Raw genomic sequence first — 19,415 nt, forward strand, 5'->3', positions numbered from 1 at the left:
GTGCCTCCAAATCTCAACCGCGACACGTGACGCCTTTCGCAAGGACTGGAGTTCAGGAGGTGAACTTTGCGCAGCAAAAATAGGAGGCGTTCTACCCTTGCAACTATTTTCCCAAAGTACCAGGTCACTGAATTTACCCAATTCTGGTGTTGAAACGCCCAGGGGTCACCCAGGGGCCTGCAGTGTGAGAGACCTCCAACATGTTTTTAAAACGAGAATAATGCCAGTGGGCACTTCCAGTTTTGCAGGGGGATGTGAGAAGACAGGGGGGCGCGACAGGTAATATATTCCCAGTCAGACTAAATAACAGCAATGTATTTCGCAATTCCCAGGGGATCCTGAATCCCTTAGCCAGAGGGTGGCAGTGTTTCAGGGAGGGTCAGAGAGATGGGCAAGCCCAGTCATACCCCTTCCGGCTCCCATCAGTTTGTTCTTAGGGCTTGAGTAATCGAAGCCCTATACCTCGGAGTGGTTAGAAGCAGCCTGTGACCGGCTGCTGGTTGCCCTGATTTTTTTTTTTAACATTTTTCATTGTGAAATATAACATCTATACAAAAAGGCAATAAAGTTAGAAGTACATTGTAGTAAGTAGTTATTGAACAGATTTAAGAATTTGGTATGGTTACAGTCCCACAATTTCAGGTTTCTCCTTCCACCTCCTCCAAGACACTGGAGACTAAAATATATAATGATTCAGTAGCCATACTCATTTGTTAAATTCCATCTTCTCTGTTATAGCTCTTCCTTCTCCTTTGATCTTTCTTCCAATCTTTAGGGGTATTTTTCTAACTTTTTCATGATGAAAAGGGGTGATGACAATATGGGATAGGGGATGGAACAATTTAATGTTCTCAGAGAGGCTGGCCTTTTTGGGTTTTAGGATTTGTCTTGCCTAAGAGCCCACCTGGAGTTTGTAGGTTTCGGGAAAGTAATCTTAGTGTGTGAAACTTTTGTAGGATCTCAGATAGAGCCCTATGTGTTCTTTAAGGTTAACAGAAATAGTTTTGGTTGGGGTTTGGCAAACCGTGTAATTTAGCATATCTGCCTGAAGCTTGCACAAGAATAGCCTCCAGAATAGCCTCTCCACTCTATTTGAACTCTCTTAGCCCCTAATACCTTATTTTGTTGCATTGCTTCTCCCTCTTTTGGTCAGGAAGGCATTGTCGATCCCATGGTTCCAGGGCCAAGCTCATCCCTGGGAGTCATGTCCCAAGGTTGCCAAGGAGACTTTCCACTCCTTAATGTCATGTCCACTTAGGGGGAGGGTAATGGTTTTCCCTGTGGAGTTAGATTTAGAGAGAGAGGCCTCATCTGAGCGACAAAAGAGGTTTTCTGGAAGTAACACTTAGGCATAACTATAGATAGGCTTAGCCTCGCCAATACAGAAAGAAGCTTCATAAGTACAAGTCTCAAGATCAAGGGGTTGACCTATTGACTGGGGAGTCCCTAATGTTTGAGACAGTATCAGGGGTTTCCCCAATGATAAAGTTTAATAGTTCCATATTTTTTCTCCCATTCCTCAAGGGACTTTGCCAATACTTCTTAATTATCTGCCCAGCACACTCTGGGATATATCTAGGTATTACATTAATCCATACAGAATTACAAGCCTAGGCTCCATGTGTTTGGGTTATTTAAATGAGCTATCCAGGCAGGTTGAGCATAGATTATGTGCTACAGAAAATTTAGGTTTGGGGCAAAATAAAACTCTCTTCCTTTGATCTCATACACTAGGTGAAATTCTAAAATACAGACCAGGTCATCCTTTACCCTGTGTTCTGTTATACGTTAGTCCCAACCAGATCAGCTTCGTTCTTATCTCTAATTCAATCCTGATCTCTTTTTCAGTTTCTTTAACAGTTGTTGTATGTGGCAATGCGACTTTCAGAGTGGCAGAACTCCAGCTAGGAGTCTTAGGTGTCACACAGGTAACCAAAGTTCCAGGGAGATACCAGGTTGTATATACGTAGCACAGCATCTCAGCATCTAGAAATAGCATTTACATTTCCCGACTAAATATGACCACTGTAAGAGCTTACAATCTAGGCCCTGATTTTCTTATAAGTATTTTCTAAAAGAGATCATACAATATTTGTTCTTTTGTGTCTGGCTTATTTTCCACCACATAATACCTCCAAGGTTCATTCATCTCGAAATCCCTCATGACTTCACTCCTTTCAGTAACCACACAATAGTCCATCATATGTATATACCACAGTTGGCCATTCTACTTCTCAGTCACTGTATCCTTCAGCCATCTCCATCCATTGGGCATCATGGATAATGTCCAAAGTCAGCAATCCATTTCTCCCATTATACTCACTTGGCTGTAAATCATCAACACTCTCAATTTTAGACAATTTTCGTTGCTGCAAAGAGAAAAATAACAGATAAATATACCTTCACCAAATAGGAAATCCAAACTTCCCCTTAACTCTTGTCCTTCCTCCCCAATTATTTATCCCAGGTATTGCTGTGGTACTGATGATATCTTCCTGTTAAATATAGGCCATAGCATTCAATAGCAGCTTTCCTCATCTATCCCTCTATTATTGATTCTTTGTACAAAATTCATACCTTTGAAGTAGTTCATGCAAGAACTTATTTATATTTGTAGTGTTAATCAGTAGAATACATGGCTCTATAAAACCCCATTCAATCATGTTCACCTTCAGTATGCCAAAATTACTTATAAGTCCACTAATGAACTGACTTCAAGTCTATCCATTCTCTTGCATTTAAGTGAAACCTCATTAGCTAATCATTCACCCATCTCTAGCTTCTGAATATCTCTAGGTCCCCTATACTTTACATTATAAGCCTCTGAGTTTACCTTTACCAAGGTCATAATACCAAAGCCTTTCAGTCTATCCTTTTGTATCTACCTTATTTCACTTAGCATTATGTCAAGTTTCATCCATGTTGTCATATGCTTCAGGACTTCATTTAGACTTACTCCTACATAATACTCCATTTTATGTATATACCACATTTTGTTTATCCACGCATCTGTTGATGGGCACTTGGATTGTTTCAGTGTTCTGGCAATTGTGAATAATGCTGCCATGAACATCGATGTGCAAATGTCTGTTTGTGTCACTAATTTCAGCTCTTCTGGGTATATGCCTAGTAGTGATATTGCCGGGTCATAGGGCAATTCAATATTTAGTCTTCTAAGGAACCACCAGACTGTCTCCCACTGCGGCTATACAATTATACATTCCCACCAGCAGTGAATAAGTGATTTCTCTACATTTTCTCCAATATTTGTAGTTTCCTGTTTATTTAATGGTAGCCATTCTTATAGGTATGAGGTGATATCTCATTGTAGTCTTGATTTGCATTTCCCTTACAGTTAGTGAAAAAGAACATTTCTTCATGTGCTATTTAACCATCTGTATTTGCTCTTTGAAAAACTGTCTATTTATATTTTTAACTCATTCTTGTAACTGGTTTGCTCTTTTGTTGTTGAATTGTATGATTTCTTTATGTATACAGGATATCAAACTTTTATTCAATATGTGATTTCCAAATACTTTCTCCCATTGAGTTGGCTGCCTTTTCACTTTTTTGACAAAGTCCTTTGAGATACAGAAGCATTTGATTTTGAGGAGTTCCCATTTATATACTTTTTCTCTTGTCGCTTATGTTTTGGGTGTAAACTTTAAGAATCTACCCCTTATTACTAGGTCTTAAAGATGTCTCTTCTTTTCTTCTAGGAATTCTATGGTACTGGCTCTTCTATTTAGGTGTTTGATCTACTTTAAGTTAATTTTTGTATAGGGTGTAAGGTAAAGGTCCTCTTTTATTCTTTTGGCAGTTGATATACAGTTCTCCCATGCCCATTTATTGAAGACTCTTCTGTCCCAGTTCAGTAGACTTGGGGAACTTGTCAAATATCAATTAACCATAGATTTGGTGGTCTGCCTCTGCACTCTTGATTAAATTCCATTCATTAGTACTTCCATCTTTGTGCCAGTGCCATGCGATTTTGACCTCTGTGACTTTATAGTAAGCATTAAAATCAGAAAATATTAGTCCTCCCCCTTTGCTCTTATCTTTTAGGATATTTTTAGCTATTTGAAGTTTTTTCCCTTCCAAATGAATTTGATAACTAGCAAGTCTTCAAAGTAGGTCGTTGGAATTTTTATTGGTATTACATTGAATCTGTAGATTAATTTGGGTAGAATTGACATCTTAACTACATTTAACCTTCATATCCAAGGCCAGGGAAGTCTTTCCACCTATTTAGATCTTCACTAATTTCTTTTAGCAATGTTTTCTGTGTGCAGGTCCTTATATTCCTGGTTAAGTTCATTCCTAGATACTTGATTCTTTTAGTTGCTATTTTGTATTGAAATTTTTTCCTTAATTTTCTCCTCAGGTCATTGCTTATGTATAGAAACATTACTGATTTTTGTACATTAATCTCATATTTCATCACTTTCCTCAATTTGTTTATTAGCTCAAAAAGATTTGTTGGGATTTTTCAAGTATAGTATCATGTCATCTGCAAATAATGAAAGTTTCACTTCTTTTCTGACTTAAATGCATTTTATTTCTTTTTCCTGCCTGATTACTCTAGCTAGAACTTCTAGTACATTGTTGAATAATCATGGTGACAGAGGGCATCCTTGTCTCTTTCCCAATCTTAGGAGGAAGGCTTTCAATCTCTCAGCATTGAATATGATGCTGGTTGTGGGTTTTTCATATATGCCCTTTATCATATTGAGGAAGTTTCCTTTGATTCATACCTTTTGAAGTGTTTTATCAGAAAAGGATGCTGAATCTTGCCAAATGCTTTTTCAGCATCAATCAAGATGATCATGTGATTTTTCCCTTTGACTTCTTAATCTGCTGTATTATATTGATTGATTTTCTTGGGTTGAACCACCGTTGCATTCCTAGCATAAACTGCACTGCATTGTGGTATGTAATGCTTTTAATGTGTCATTGGATTCAATTTGCTAGTATTTTGTTGAGAATTTTTGCATGTATATTCATTAGGGAGATTGGCCTATAGTTTTCCTTTCTTTTAGCATCTTTACAGGTTTTGGTATTAAAGTGGTATTAACTTCATAAAATAAATTAGGTAGTGTTCCTTTTTCCTCGAATTTTGAAAGAGTTTCAGCAAGATTGGTGTTAGCTCTGTTTTGGAACATTTAATAAAATTCCCCTGTGAGGTTAACTGGCCCTGGGCTTTTCTTTGTAAGATTTTTGATGACTGATCGAATCTCTTTACTTGTGATTGGTTTATTGAGATTTTATATTTCTTCTTGAGTCAGTATAGGTTGTTCTTGTGTTTCTAGAAGTTTGTCCATTTCATCTATGTAGTCTAGTTTGTTGGCATATAGTTGTTCATAGTATCTTCTTATGATTTTTTATTTCTTCAGTGTCTTTGGTAATGAACCCCTCTCATTTATGATTTTGCTTATTTGCATCCTCACTCTTTGTCCTTTCCTTATCACTTAGTTAGAGGTCCATCAATTATATTGATTTTTCTCAAATAACTAGCTCTTGGTTTTATGGATGCTTTCTATTGATTTTTGTTCTCCAATTCACTTATTTCTACTTTAATCTTTGTTGTTTCTCTTCTTCTATTTTCTTTGGGGTTGGTTTGCTGGTCTTCTCTAGTTCTTCCAGGTGAGCAGTTAAATCCTCAATTTTTACACTCTCTTGCTTTTTAATACAGGCATTTATGGGGCAATGAATTTCCCTCTCAGCACTTCCTTTGCTGCATCCCATAAGTTCTGATATGTTGTTTTCTCATTTTCATTCATCTCCAGATATTTACTGATTTCTCTACCAATTTCTTCTTTGACCCACTGACTGTTTGAGTTATTTCATCTCCATCCATTTGTGAAAGTTCTGGTTCTTTGGGGGTTATTGATTTCTAGCTTCATTTTGTTGTGATCAGAGAAAGTGCTTTGAATAGTTTCAATCTTTTTAAACTTATAAAGACCTGTTTTGTGCCCCAACATATTATCTATCCTAAAGAACGTTCCCTGAGCACTAGAGAATACGTATATCTTGATGTTTTGGGGAGTAATGATCTATAATGTCTATTAGGTCAATTCATTTGTCTTGTTGATCTTCTGTCTAGATGTTCTCTCTATAGAAGAGAATGGTATATTGAAATCTCCCACTATTATTTTTGAAACTTTTACAGCTCCTTTCAGTTTTGCTTATGTTTGTCTCATGTACTTTGGAGCTCCTTGATTGGGAGCATAAACATCTATGATTGTCATTTCTTCTTGGTGAATTGTCCCTTTTATTAATATATAGTGTCCCTCTTTGTCTCTTATGATATCTTTACATTTAAAGTCTGTTTTGTCTGACATTAGAATAGATACTGCTGCTTTCCTTTGGTTACAACATACATGGAACATCTTTTTCCATTCTTTCTCTTTTAATCTATTTGTATCCTTGTGTTGAAGATGAGTCTCTTATAAGCAGCATATAGATAGATCATATTACTTAATCCGTTTTTCCAATCTGTAACTTTTAATTGGTGAGTTTAGTCTGTTAACATTCAAAGTTATCACTGTAAAGTCATTTCTTAAATCTACTATCTTATCCTTTGGTTTTTATTTGTCAGAGCTATATATTCTTTTCCCTCTCTCTATTTTTATCCTTTAAGTTACCCTGACTCTTCAATCCTGTGCTCTCCTCCAGGCCCCCCTCTCCTGTCTTTTTTTTTTTCAGCTGACAGAACTCCCTTTACCATTTCTTGTAGAGCCAGCTTCTTTTTGACAAATTCTCTCAGCCTATGTTTATCTGTGAAAATTTTAATCTTTCCCTTACTTTTGAAGGACAACCTAGCTGGATGATTCTTGGCAGGAAGTCTTTATTTTTCATGATCTTAGATATATCTAAGATATATACCACTGCCTTCTGCCTCCATGCTGGCTGTTGAATAGTCTGAACTCAGTCTTATGTGTTTTCTCTTGTATTGGTGAGCCACTTTTCTCTTATTGCTTTTAGGACTTTCTGCTTCTTTTCAACATTTGAAAGACTGCTTAGTATGTGTCTGGCAGTAGGCCTACTTGGATTTATTCTATTTGGAGTTTGTTGGGCTTCTTTGATTTGCATATTTATGTCCTTTATAAGGATTGGCATGTTTTCCCCCATTATCTTCTCAACTAATCTTCCTAGCCCATTACTTTTCCTTTCTCTTTCTGGGACACCAATGTGTCTTATATTTGTGTACCTCACGTTGTCCACCATTTCCCTGAGATCCAATTCCAATTTTTTCCAACTTTTTTGCCATTTGTTCTTTTGTGCTGTTGAGTTCAATTGTCCTGTCCTCTAGTATGTTTATTCTTTCTTCTGCCTCTTCAGATCTGCTGTTGTGTGTCTCTAGTATATTTTTAATTTGGTCTACAATATCGTTCATCTCTGTGAGATCTGCTATTTTTCTATTTATTCTTTCAAATTCTTCTTTATTCTCTTCTAGTGTCTTCTTGGTTTCTTTTATGTCATTAGCCAACCCATTGAATTTATTTAAGAGATTTGAATGAAGATCTTTGATTAGCTGTTCCAAATTCTGTGTCTCCTCCGGAGTTTTAATTTGATCATTTGGCTGGGCCATATGTGCCTGCATCTTCATATACATTGTGATTTTCTGTTGGCTTCAAGACATTTGATTATCTTAATAGGGTTATTTTGAAATTTAATTTCTCTCCATTGTCTAAGGTTTTGTATTTGCTTGGGTTTGCATTGAAGGTCTCCTTTTGCTCTTGGTTTGTCAGTAATTCCTTGTCAAACCAATGCCTGGACTTCCTGCAGGGGATGCAACTCTACTTGAGGATTTGTTTAAAACTTGAGTGCTAGGCACTTTGTCAGATTGCAGTTTCCATTGCCTCCCAGCAGATGTTGCTCTTGGGCCTCCTCTTCCCCTCAGGCCTGCCTCTCCTCAACTGTGGCAGCCAAGTGAACTGGATGGAGACCCCATGCAATTCCAGCTTGGTCCACTGGTCCCAGTGCACACCGAAACCCTGGAGCTGGGGGTAAGCAATGTGCACCTCAGCAGAGACTCCTTTTGTGGGACCAAGGGGTTTGGGGGCCCCTAGGCTCCCTCTTGGAATGTCTTTGGGCTGTGGGATTGGGTATTTCAAACTCAGGAGGCACAGAGGCACAGGGCATAGCACAGGGGTGTGAGGCACAGCACATGGGCACAGGGTGTGGCTCAAGAGGTACCAGGCTCAGGGCAGGAAACGACACACAGGGGCACAGGGTAGGGCATGTCAAAATGTATACTTCTAAATTTTTATTTTGGTAAAAGATACACAACCTAATATGTACCATTTTAACCACTTTCAAGTGCACAACTCAGTGGTGTTAATTACATTGTCAGTGTTGTTCAATCATTACCACCATCCATTACCCAAACCTTTTATTTTTCCCCACACAGAAACTCTGCACCCATTAAGCAGGAACTCCCCACTTTCCCCCCGTCCATGGTAAACTGTGTTCTACTCTCTGAGACTATAAACTTGTATGTTCTAGTTATTCCATATAAGTGAGATCATACAATATTGGCCTTTCAAGTCTGGCTTATTTCACTCGGCATTGCCTTGACTTTTGAGAGGAGGATATTGACCCTGAGTTCATAAAACTGTGATAGAAACTTAATCTGCAAACATGTACACTCACACACATATGACATCACACTTAGAGGTACTCCATTGCTGACCCACCTGAACAGAGAGCTCACACAGCGCCCTGCTAACCTATCTAGGAGCACACATTTCACATGCATCTTTTTCATCCCCAGTTTGACTGGCCAGTGTGCAAGGTTGTATTTGAGAAAACCTGATTCTAATGAAACTCAGCACTTGCCATCCTAAGAGCTGCTAATCATGTGAAATAGGAACTTCCCTACCCGGGCCCCAGGGCAATACTTGATTTTGTCAGTGGCTTAGATGGAGTCTCTGCCAGGTGGGACTCTGGTTTCTGGAAATGTGGAAGACTCTCAGTCAAGAGTTAAGCTGCAGCCCAGACCCTCCAACGCCCCCAGTGGAGAGTCAGAATGTCTGGAAGGAGGCTTAGCATTCCACGCAAGCACTCTTCCAGAAACTTGCCAACTTCCCCACAGCAGCCTAGGTGATTACACGAATAATTGCCCCAGCCCTCCCTTCAGGTTGCCTGGGCAGGGCTGGCCACCAGATCTCTGCTGAGGAAATTTCCAGAGAGAAGGAAGTGGGGGAGGGGAGGAGAGCTAGCTTTCATCAGACTTCAAAAGCAATAACATCTTATGGAGAGGCCCACAAAAGGCACATTTAAAAAGGTGGGAGGGAGGGGGAGGAAGGGAGGAAAGAATGAAGGAAGGAAGGAAGGAAGGGAGGGAATGAGGGAGGGAGGGAGGGAGGAAGGCAGAAGAGAAGGAAGGAACTAGTTTATCAATAACTAAGCTGTCCAAGAAGGACCATTAGGAAGTCTTTGTATAAGATGATAAGGATGCTAGATCTCCTGGAACTTTCCCACCAAGCCCCAACTCGTCTCTAAATCAAATCCCATGCCTTCAATATTGCTAACTAAAGACTTTTTTTTTTTTTTTTTGCTCAGACATGGGTGGACTTTACAAGGTGTACTCTGAATCTTACCTCAGCTATTAAACTATACCTCAGGGTTATTGATAAGGATCCAGGCAGGTTGGTGGAGTCAGGCAGCTCTACCTGCTGCCAGGTGTCACACAGGCTGTGAGAAGTTCATCAGGCTCTTCTCCCATGGCCAGAGGACTCTAGGGGGCCAGGGGGCACCTGTAAGGGGTCCTTGAACCCATATTCACACCAAGTGCCATCTAGTTTGGTAGTCACTAGCCACATATGGCTACTGAGCATTTGAAATGCAGCCAGTCCGAGCTGCAATGTATCATAAGTGTAAAGCACACACTGGATTTTTAAAAAAGAATGTAAAATGTTCATTGTTTTAGTATTGATAATGTTTATCAATACATAATAATATTGATTACATGCTGAATTAACACTACTTTGGTTCTGTGGGGTAAATATATTATTAAAAGTACTCTCACCTCTTTCTTTTTTACTTTTTTTCTTTGTGACCAGAACGTTTATAATTGCATATGTGATTCACATTTTATCTCAATTAGACAGTTCTGCTCCAGAAAGAATAAAGGTACAACTGCTATCATACAGGGATCTGGGAGTGTTTCAACAAGGAAAGAAATCTCAATATTTGAAACCTTTAGAAACCCCAATTCCAAGGATGATCTCTAAGTTTCTTTACAGTGATACCATTTTGGGGGGAGATATGGGCAGGCACTGGGAATCAAACCCAGGTCTCTGGCATGGCAGGCAAGAGCTCTGCCACTGAGCCACCATTGCCCACCCTCCAGTGATGGCATTTTATGCTCTCATTCTCTCTGTATTCTAACAACTTAAACTAGAGCCTTTAGGCCAAAGGAGAAGGCATGGGTCATTCCCCATTACCATGAGGCTCTTGCTTAAAACGTGGAAGATTCAAGGATTCAAGGGCCTCCTCACCTCTCTGGAGTGGGTTGGCTCTTGTGGGGTGGTGGGGGATATGTGGGGTGGATTTTGGCCCTGAGAGGGGAGACTCCCCCAACCCATGTCAAAACACTCTGCTGGTAAAATTGTGCAGGATCTAAACCCTGGGGCTGGGGATAGAAAATGTGGTCTCCAAAGAAAGCTCAAACTTCTGATACCTTCTGATGATGGCAAACAGACTTAGGGAAGAATGAGTGACATGGGAATCTGCTCTTTGCTCTTGGTTCGGGGGAGGGGGGCTTGGATGCTGCAAGTTTTTTCCACGGAAATGAATGCATTCCTTGATTCTAAAAGCCACCCCACCCACAAAGGCTGCTATTAACAGATTCCTGGGAAATTTAAATTGTATGTAGTCAAAGAAGACTACATACATACATTTCCCACCATTGACCAGTAGTAAAAAAAAGAGTGGATTCCAAAATCCTGTCTATTTTTCATAAAGTTCTCCTAGTTTCCCTGAGGAACAACATTGCTAGTCCAGATTCCCTTCCTTTTATCTTTCCAAAAATCTCACAGAGATGGCTCACCCATCAGGAAGAAGTTTAGCTTTGCAAATACAGAAGGCCCACAAATGCTTCAGAGAGAAAAGAAAGAAAGGAATTTGTGGAAAAAGTAAGAACTGCAAACAGGTCTGCCATTTATTGTCTAACTAAGGGGGATAAATTTAAAGCCTGCCAGCCTCGGACACCAGTTGTTATTAAAATGATGACAATATTTTTTTAAAACTTTTTTATTGTATAATATAACATATATACAAAGCAAAGAAAGAAAAAGCAATCGTTTTCAAAGCACTCTTCAACAAGTAGTTCCAGGACAGATCCCAGCATTTGTCATGGGCTACCATACCATCATCCCAGATTTTTCCTTCTAGCTACTCCAGAATAGAAGAGGCTAGAAGACATAAATATTTTTTTTTATTATCACAATAGACTTTTTTTTCTTTTTTGTGAAAAATAATATATCTACAAAAAAGCAATAAATTTCAAAGCACAACACAACAGTTAGTTGTAGAAGAGATTTCAGAGTTTGGTATGGGTTACAATTCCACAATTTTAGGTTTTTACTTCTAGCTGCTCTAAGATTCTGGAGACAAAAAGAAATATTAATGATTCAGCAATCATACTCGTTTGTTAAACCCTACCTTCTCTGTATAACTCCACCGTCACTTTCGATCTTTCTATGCCACTGTTTAAGGGTGTTTGGGCTTTGGCCATTCTAACTTTTTCATGTTGGAAGGAATATGATGACAATATTTTAATGCCAATAAAATGGAGGCCAGGCAACAAATTTGGGGACAACTTAAAAATCAGTACCAGATCACCTATTGTGAAACAATAATGAAAAAAAAAATGCTAGGTAGGAGATATTTGAATGTATTGGAGGAAAACATCATGTAAACAGAAAGCTTTATAGTTTATGTGTGAAATGTATATATTCTATAGCTTGTTAAAAAATTGGCTATTTAGATTCACATAAATAACAGAGAGTTTGTTATCGTGGTAACAATAGTAACTCATACCTTAATAATTCCTTTTATACCCCAAATTTTAAACCCATAATATCCCAGTAATATAGTCATCTAATTTCTATTTGGTCAATTTCCTCATCTAAATAATTAATCAAAGATTGTATTTGTCCTTTATGACTTTGAAGGTGGTTGTAAGGATCTAGAAAAATAATGGATGTGTGAACACTTTAAAAATTAAAAGAACCATAAATTATTATTAAAGTAGATACAGGTCATTGTACTAAGCTTCCGATCAAAGGTACTGAAAAAACACTGATTTTCATAGAAAGAAATGAGAGCTGGTAGTGTTAAATAAAATACAGTGTTTCCCACCCACTCCACAAAATGAAGATCACCTATTTAGGGTGCCTAGAGAGAAGCTGAGGTGTAATGTGAATCATAAAGGTTTATTTAAAAAAAAATTTGGGGGGTGGTGGTGCATGGTCCGGGAATCGAACCCGGGTCTCCAGTAAGGACTGCAAGCATTCTACATAAAAGTTTATTTTTAAAAATCAGAAACCTCTCTTTAAGTAAGCTGGATGCGGGGAGGAGATAGTTAACCAAAGAAAACTGAAAATAATACCGTAACCTATGCTATTATGTGCAGAAAATTTCCTGCAAGTAGCAGCCAAGTTCCTGGAGAGGAAAAAAAAGTAGGTGTGTGTGTGTGTGTGTTTAGCTTCGTAATCATAAAACGTTTAGGTACTGGGTTCCTTACCCCATCCTTCTTTCCAAAAAAGGAGAAAGCACCAGTGCAAACAGCCAAGTCTCGGAAACCTTCAGATTTCTGCCTGGATAATTGGTCCAAGGGGTTGCTGAGGGCCGTGCCACCCATTTCCCTAGCCCTGAAATTGTCTCGGGGCCGTAGCACGGACACAGGTTGTTTGTTTTTCGGGTTCGGTTGGCGCATTTCTGGCCTAAAGCTCCGGGTCGGTGTTTAGATTTCGTTTTCCGTAGCGTGGCGCTCAAATACTCAGAGTGTAAGGCAGGTCCCTGCACGCTACCCTCCCACATCCTGTTTCTTCCCTGGGCTGGTCGGAAGGGAAGAGAGGAGAGAGAGGAGAGGAGAGGGATGTTTTGCAGCATTTCTGACACCACCACCCCGCCCCCCGCCCAAGGACCCCCTTCCAGGCACATCAAATTCCTCTCAGCCTCTCTGTCTCCTCGGCCTGCAGCAGTTCCCCAGCGCTGGGATCGAGCTTGTTTGCACAGCTCATTATTTTCTCTTTGCAGTTGCTATAGCAACCACCAGGGGTCAGTTTATAGGAGAGGAAGTTCACTTTTGGGGAGTTCAGCTCTCCGGCTCCTGTAACAAGCTCAGCTGAAAACAAAAGACTTAGACACCCAGAAACAAGTTGAAATTTCCGCGGAACATCATCGTCATTTGGAAGCATAAAATCACCCTCAGCGATGCCACGTTCGTTCTTCGCAGAAAGGCCTGTTCTAGAAAAGCTGATTGGAGATTGCCTTTCTTATTCCTGCATCTCCAGAGTCCCCTCTCCCCCTTTCTACTCCCACCCTTTTGACTTGTCGGGGCTTGTAGACATTCTTTAGTAGTTAAGATAAGGACGGCTACCAGATTTCATTTAAAGCGATAACTTTCAGTAATGTAATTTACTAACTGGAGATTAGAAAGAGCTCTGCGAGCTGTCATTACCCCTCTTTTTCATGAAAGAGGCAAGACACCCTTGGAACAGAATGCCCATCTCGAGGTCCAAACCAAACAGAATCGAGCCGCCTTGCCCTCTACAGAGCATGCTGGGAAGCTCCGGGGATGTCTCTTGAGTAACGGTTTCCAGAACTAACCTAACTAATTTTGCAAATGAAAAATGCAGGACGAGCAATTACATTTAAATTTCAGGTAAACAATGAATACAGTTTTAAGTCTGTCCCAAAAAATATTTGGGACAGATTTAAAGTAAGTATGTCCAACTAAATTCAACACCCAATTTCTCACTACCTCCTCTCCACCACCACCCCACCGCCCCCCCCAAAAAAGTACAACTGATGAGCTCTCTCATAGAAACAAACAAAAATGTCAGATTATTATTATTTAGACTTATCTGACCCTTGGACTGTCCTGCTTGCTCATCACGAAAAATGAAAAGGTATCTAGCTCATGGGGGTGATTTACATAAATGCAAACAACAAAACAGAAGCAAGTCAGACTAGCAATAGACACATGCTGGTGAGTTTAGTGATTTTTCTCAGAAACAAACACCAGTGTAAATAACTTGAATGTTAAAAAGAAAAGTCTGTGAGTTATTTATTTCTATTCTTTCATTAACAGTATAAATCAACTTTCTAAAGGATAATGCTTTGTATTTCTTTGATCAAAAATATTTTAATGTGCTTATTTTTTCAGGGTTAAATGACTTTTGTATCCAAGTATAAATTTAACTCAGTTGTTTCTTTTGAACTTTTTACTGTGTGTAGTAACACATATACAGCTCAGTATTTCCCTTCTTAATCACTTTCAAGTGTATACTTTGGTATTATTAAATTTGCAATATTGTACTACCATCACCAATACCCATTACACAAACTTTTTCACTAGCTCAACAGAAAGTCTATACCCATTAAGCAATAACTCCCTCATCCTCCCCTTCCCTTATCTCTGGAAACCTATAACTGATTTTCTATCTTTATGAAATTTGCTTCTTCTAGGTATTTCATATAAACAAGATCACACAATATTTGCCTTCTTGTATCTGGTTTATTTCACTCAACATGATGCCTTCAAGATTTATCCATGGCATAGCATGCATCTGAACTTCATTCCTTTTTACAGCTGAATAATATTCCAGTGTGTGAACACATAACATTTTGTTCATCCATTCATTCATTGTTGGACCCTTGGGCTGCTTCCACCTTTTGGTTATTGTGAATAATGTCACTATGAGCATTGGCATACGGTATCTGCTTGGCTCCCTGCTTTCAGCTTCTCTGGGTATATACCTAGGAATGGAATTGCCGGGTCATTTGCTAATTCTATGTTCAACTTTCTGAGGAAAAACCAAATTGATTTCCTCAGTGGGTGCATCATTTTATTATCCTGCCAGCAAAGCATAAGTGTTTCTATTTCTCCACATCCTTGCCAACACTTATTATATTCTTCTTCTTCTTTTTTTTAGTAATAGCCATCCTAAATGGTGTCTCATTGTGCTTTTGATTAAATCAGTTTTAAGGGTTACATCAGAGTCGGAAAAGTTTCAGTGGAAAACAAAGCCCAGTATAGCCACTCTGCTGCCTACCTCGGTCGGTCTCTGTGTTTGCTCCCAACACACGGAAACGTGGAGAAAATGACATTGTGTTCCTCAGCATGCCACGTTCTAAGAAGATTATGCTGCTTTTGCACCAGGGATAGTCTGGCTCAGTGTAAGTTCTGCTGAGTTTTGTATAACTTCTGGAAACCCAGACCACTAGTTTTAATGCAGTAGCCTGTGGTAGCTTTAGATCTGTTTCAGCCCTAAATCCATGAACCTAAAACTTAAGGTGACTAAGTCAAGAAGCATTAACTTACATGAAAATAAAGCAAATCATGGCACTAATATGTTCCAGAAGGCCCCTGCCAACTCATACTGCCAGAGTTCCCACAGCTCTAATCCAAAACAGGTAATTAAAGGAAAACTGTCAAGATAAAAATCACGTACAATAAAAATGTCCTCACCTGTTACTAGCTCTAAGGATCTCAATACGGTTTTCACCAAGAGAAAAATCAAGTGTTATTTTAGAAACTGATGCTTGGAGACTGCAGCTGTGAATTCTTATTTTGTCTCTTCTGCTTCTCAATGTGACCCCGTGAAATTCTGTGGGCAGCAATATGACTTAGTTTCCCCATAGGGAAAATGCAAATACCAAATCATTATCCCAAGTGCCCCTTACCTAACCAGGAGATGGTGTGAGGATATCCATAAATCTCTCTGAACTGTTCAGACAAAAAGCAGGAAGAATGAAATGGGATTATTTATGCTATTCACTTTTTAAACAAGCAACTTGACTAGGCGTTGGACTCAATTGAGTTTAGTTTGGTTTACCGCACTGTGAAAGGACTTAATTTTGAAATCCTATTTTCATTTATTAAAAAAAAAAACAATCATTCTCTTATTATCTTTTTAAATCATTTGTTAATAAACCCTATATCTGAAGCTCAAGCTGTCAGTGTCTCTTTGACAGCGTTCAACAGCTGTTAAATAGGGTAATCACCTGTTTATCCTCATGTCACTAATTCAAATGCTAATTGCACTCCAGACTCGGGCTTATTCTTCTACTCAGCTCCACCAGGTGTGTAGCCCTCGGAAAGTATGATCATGGGCCTCTGTCTTTTCATTTCCTGAGGCCCCCATGAGATAGGGCAACACACACTCACACAAACACATGCAAAAATGAATGAACATGCTGTTTATAACCGTGAAAAATTAGAAATGACCTACATGTCATATTACAGTGAAATGGTAAAATGAACCAAAGTAAAGCATGCAATGCTTACAAAGGTGTTTAAATAACATATGAAAAAAAAATCTGCTTTGGTTAGGTGAAAAAACTTGCACAGAAATAGGCATTGAATATATGACCGTGTTGGGCCTTAAAGCAATTGATATTCAGAATACTAACTAAAGGCAAAGGCAATTCTGGTTGCTGGGGATACATGGCAGTTCCTGCTTTCATGGTATGGGCATGCTTGAGGAAAGAGACAAAATACAAGTAAACAAATCAATGAACAAGATGTATTTGTAGAATGGCCACCCTAAGAAGACGATTTACAAAGGGTTATGTGACAAAATGGCCAGTCTCCTTAAATGTGGGTCGTGAGGTTGCAGCTCTCAGAGGAAAACCAAAATGATGTGAGGCTCCCCACTATTACCAGCAGCAGTGAAAGTCCCAAGAGGGGTGTAGGCGTGGCATGGTTAAGGAACAAGAGGCAGATTAGAGCAAAGGGGAAGAGATGCTGGAAGATGAGTTTGAGAGATGGACAGAAGCCATAGCATGTAGAAAGAGCCAGATCATGACGCAGGTCATGGGAGTAGAGAGACCAGTCAGGGAGACCTGCAGAGGTCCTGCAGGAGAAAGTTGGTAGCATGGACAAGGGTAACGACCATGAAGATGGAAAGAGGTTGATGAGTTTGGGGATTATTTTGATAGTAGACATGGTGTGAATTGTTGATGAAGCAGATTGGAGGGATTGGGGGGAAGGCAGATACTGCATAAAAAGAGAAAAATTTCATACAACTCCTAGATTTGGGGCCTCAGCAACTGAATAAGCTGCTGTATCACTTACTGACCTGAGAAAAACTAGTGGAGGAATAGGTTTGTGGTTTCTGCCATTTTACGTTTAAAATGCCCATTACGTATTCCAATGGAGATATCAAGTAGGTAATCAGGTAACTCCAGAGTCTGAGTGTGAGGGGAAGAGTCAGGGCTGGAGATAAGAGTTTGGGAGTTATGTGCACCTTGATAGTTCTTAAAGCAATGGAACTGGATGGGATAGTCTAGAGAGATTGTGTAGAGTGGAAAGACACCCCAAAACCAAGAACTAAACATTGGGCTCAGGAGAAGGAGGGAGAAACTGAAATGACCAGTGAATGAGGAGGAAAGCTAGGAGAGTAAGGTGCACCAAAACCCAAGAGGTGAAATTGTCTATAGAAAGAGGGAAACATCAATTGTAAAGAATGTTGCTGAAAGTTCAAGAATTTAGTAAGGAGAAGTAACCTCTGATTTTTGCGACAAAGTGACCCTTCAGGATGGGGTTCAGTAGTGGTGAGAGTGGGATCTTCAGTGTATGGATGGAAGGAGAATGAGAGGAGAGGTAGTGGCTCAAAAACCCCAGATAATACTTGGAGTTCCCCTTGAAAAGGAAGCAGAGACATAGGGCAAAGCTGAGGTTGTATTAGCTTGTTCCAGGGAGGATGTTTTTGTGAATAATTTTAGATCATGTTTGGATACTGATAAGAATATCTAGTAAAAAAAGATAAAAGAGTTGGTGAAGGAAAGTACAAGATACCAAAGAAAAGTTACTGAAAAGCAAAAAGGGATGGGATCTAGGAAAGGTAGAGCTTGACCCTTGACCAGAGCAGGAAAACATCATCCCTTGTAAGAGGAAAGAAGACAAGGAAGAATTGGTATAGATCCTGGCTGGTAAAACAAGAGATTTGGAGGGGGTCAGTATAATCACTCCTTTTGGATTGTTTCTGTTTCTTGCTGGTTCATAAGACAATGTGTTCAACTCTACCATTGAAGCTCAAAAGCTCTACATATAAATGACACATGAACAAAGGAGCATGGCTGTATTCCAATAAAACTTGATTTATGAATGCTAAAATTTAAATTTCATGTACTTTTTATGCCATGAAATGCTATTCTTTTGATTTCTTTTTTTCAACCATTTAAAAATGGAAAACCCCTTCTTGGCTCATGAACTATAGAAAAAGAGGTGTGGATTCAGCTTTGGCCGGTGGACTACAGTTTGCCAACCTTTATCTTAGAGGAAAGTAGGCTATTCACCCACGTGACTGTCTGGGAAGAGAGCAGAGGCCACTGTTTGTGTGGGCGTAGCCGTCAACATGCAGTCCCCTAAACTGTGGGAGGAACAGTTGCGCTTCCACTTATCTGTCACTAGCAGAGGTTTGTTTCTTCTTTCAACTGGTATTTTCCAACTTTTCTTTAAAAACCACGTAGCATTAAAAAGTCCTGTGTGTCTTGCAGCAGAGAGAAACCCTTAGTTCTACTTTTAAAAGATAGAATTGTGTTTGTACTTTTTCAGGTACATTTCCATGTTTTACTTTCTTTCCTATATATATTTTTGTTTGTTTTTTGGCATGTGCAGACTCCGGGAATTGAACTGGGGTCTCCCACATTTCAGATGAGAATTCTACCACTGAGCTACCCTTGTACCACCTAGAAAGGTATATACATCTTTAAATTTGCTTTAAAATTAATGCAGCTGGTGTGGTATATACATATGATGAAATATTACGCAGCTGTAAGACAGAATAAAGTTATGAAGTATGTAACAGCATGGATGGACTTGAGGACATTATGCTGAGTGAGATTAGCCAGAAACAAAAGGATAAATACTGTATAGTCTCACTGATATGAACTAACATTAGTGAATGAACCTGGAGAATTTTAGCTAAGAACAGAGACCATCAGGAGATAGAAATAGGATATTATTGGATAATTGGAGCTGAAGGTATATAGATTGTACAATAGGACTGATTGCGAAAATTCAGAAATGGATAGCACATTTCTACCTAACTGTAATACAATAATGTTAGTACACTGAATGAAGCTGAATGTGAGAATGATAGAGGGAGGAGGGCTGGGGACACAAATGAAATCAGAGGGACAGATGATAAAAACTGAGATTTTTTTTTATTTTT

This window comes from Tamandua tetradactyla, chromosome 25 (assembly GCF_023851605.1).
Source record: "Tamandua tetradactyla isolate mTamTet1 chromosome 25, mTamTet1.pri, whole genome shotgun sequence".
NCBI lineage: Eukaryota > Metazoa > Chordata > Mammalia > Pilosa > Myrmecophagidae > Tamandua > Tamandua tetradactyla.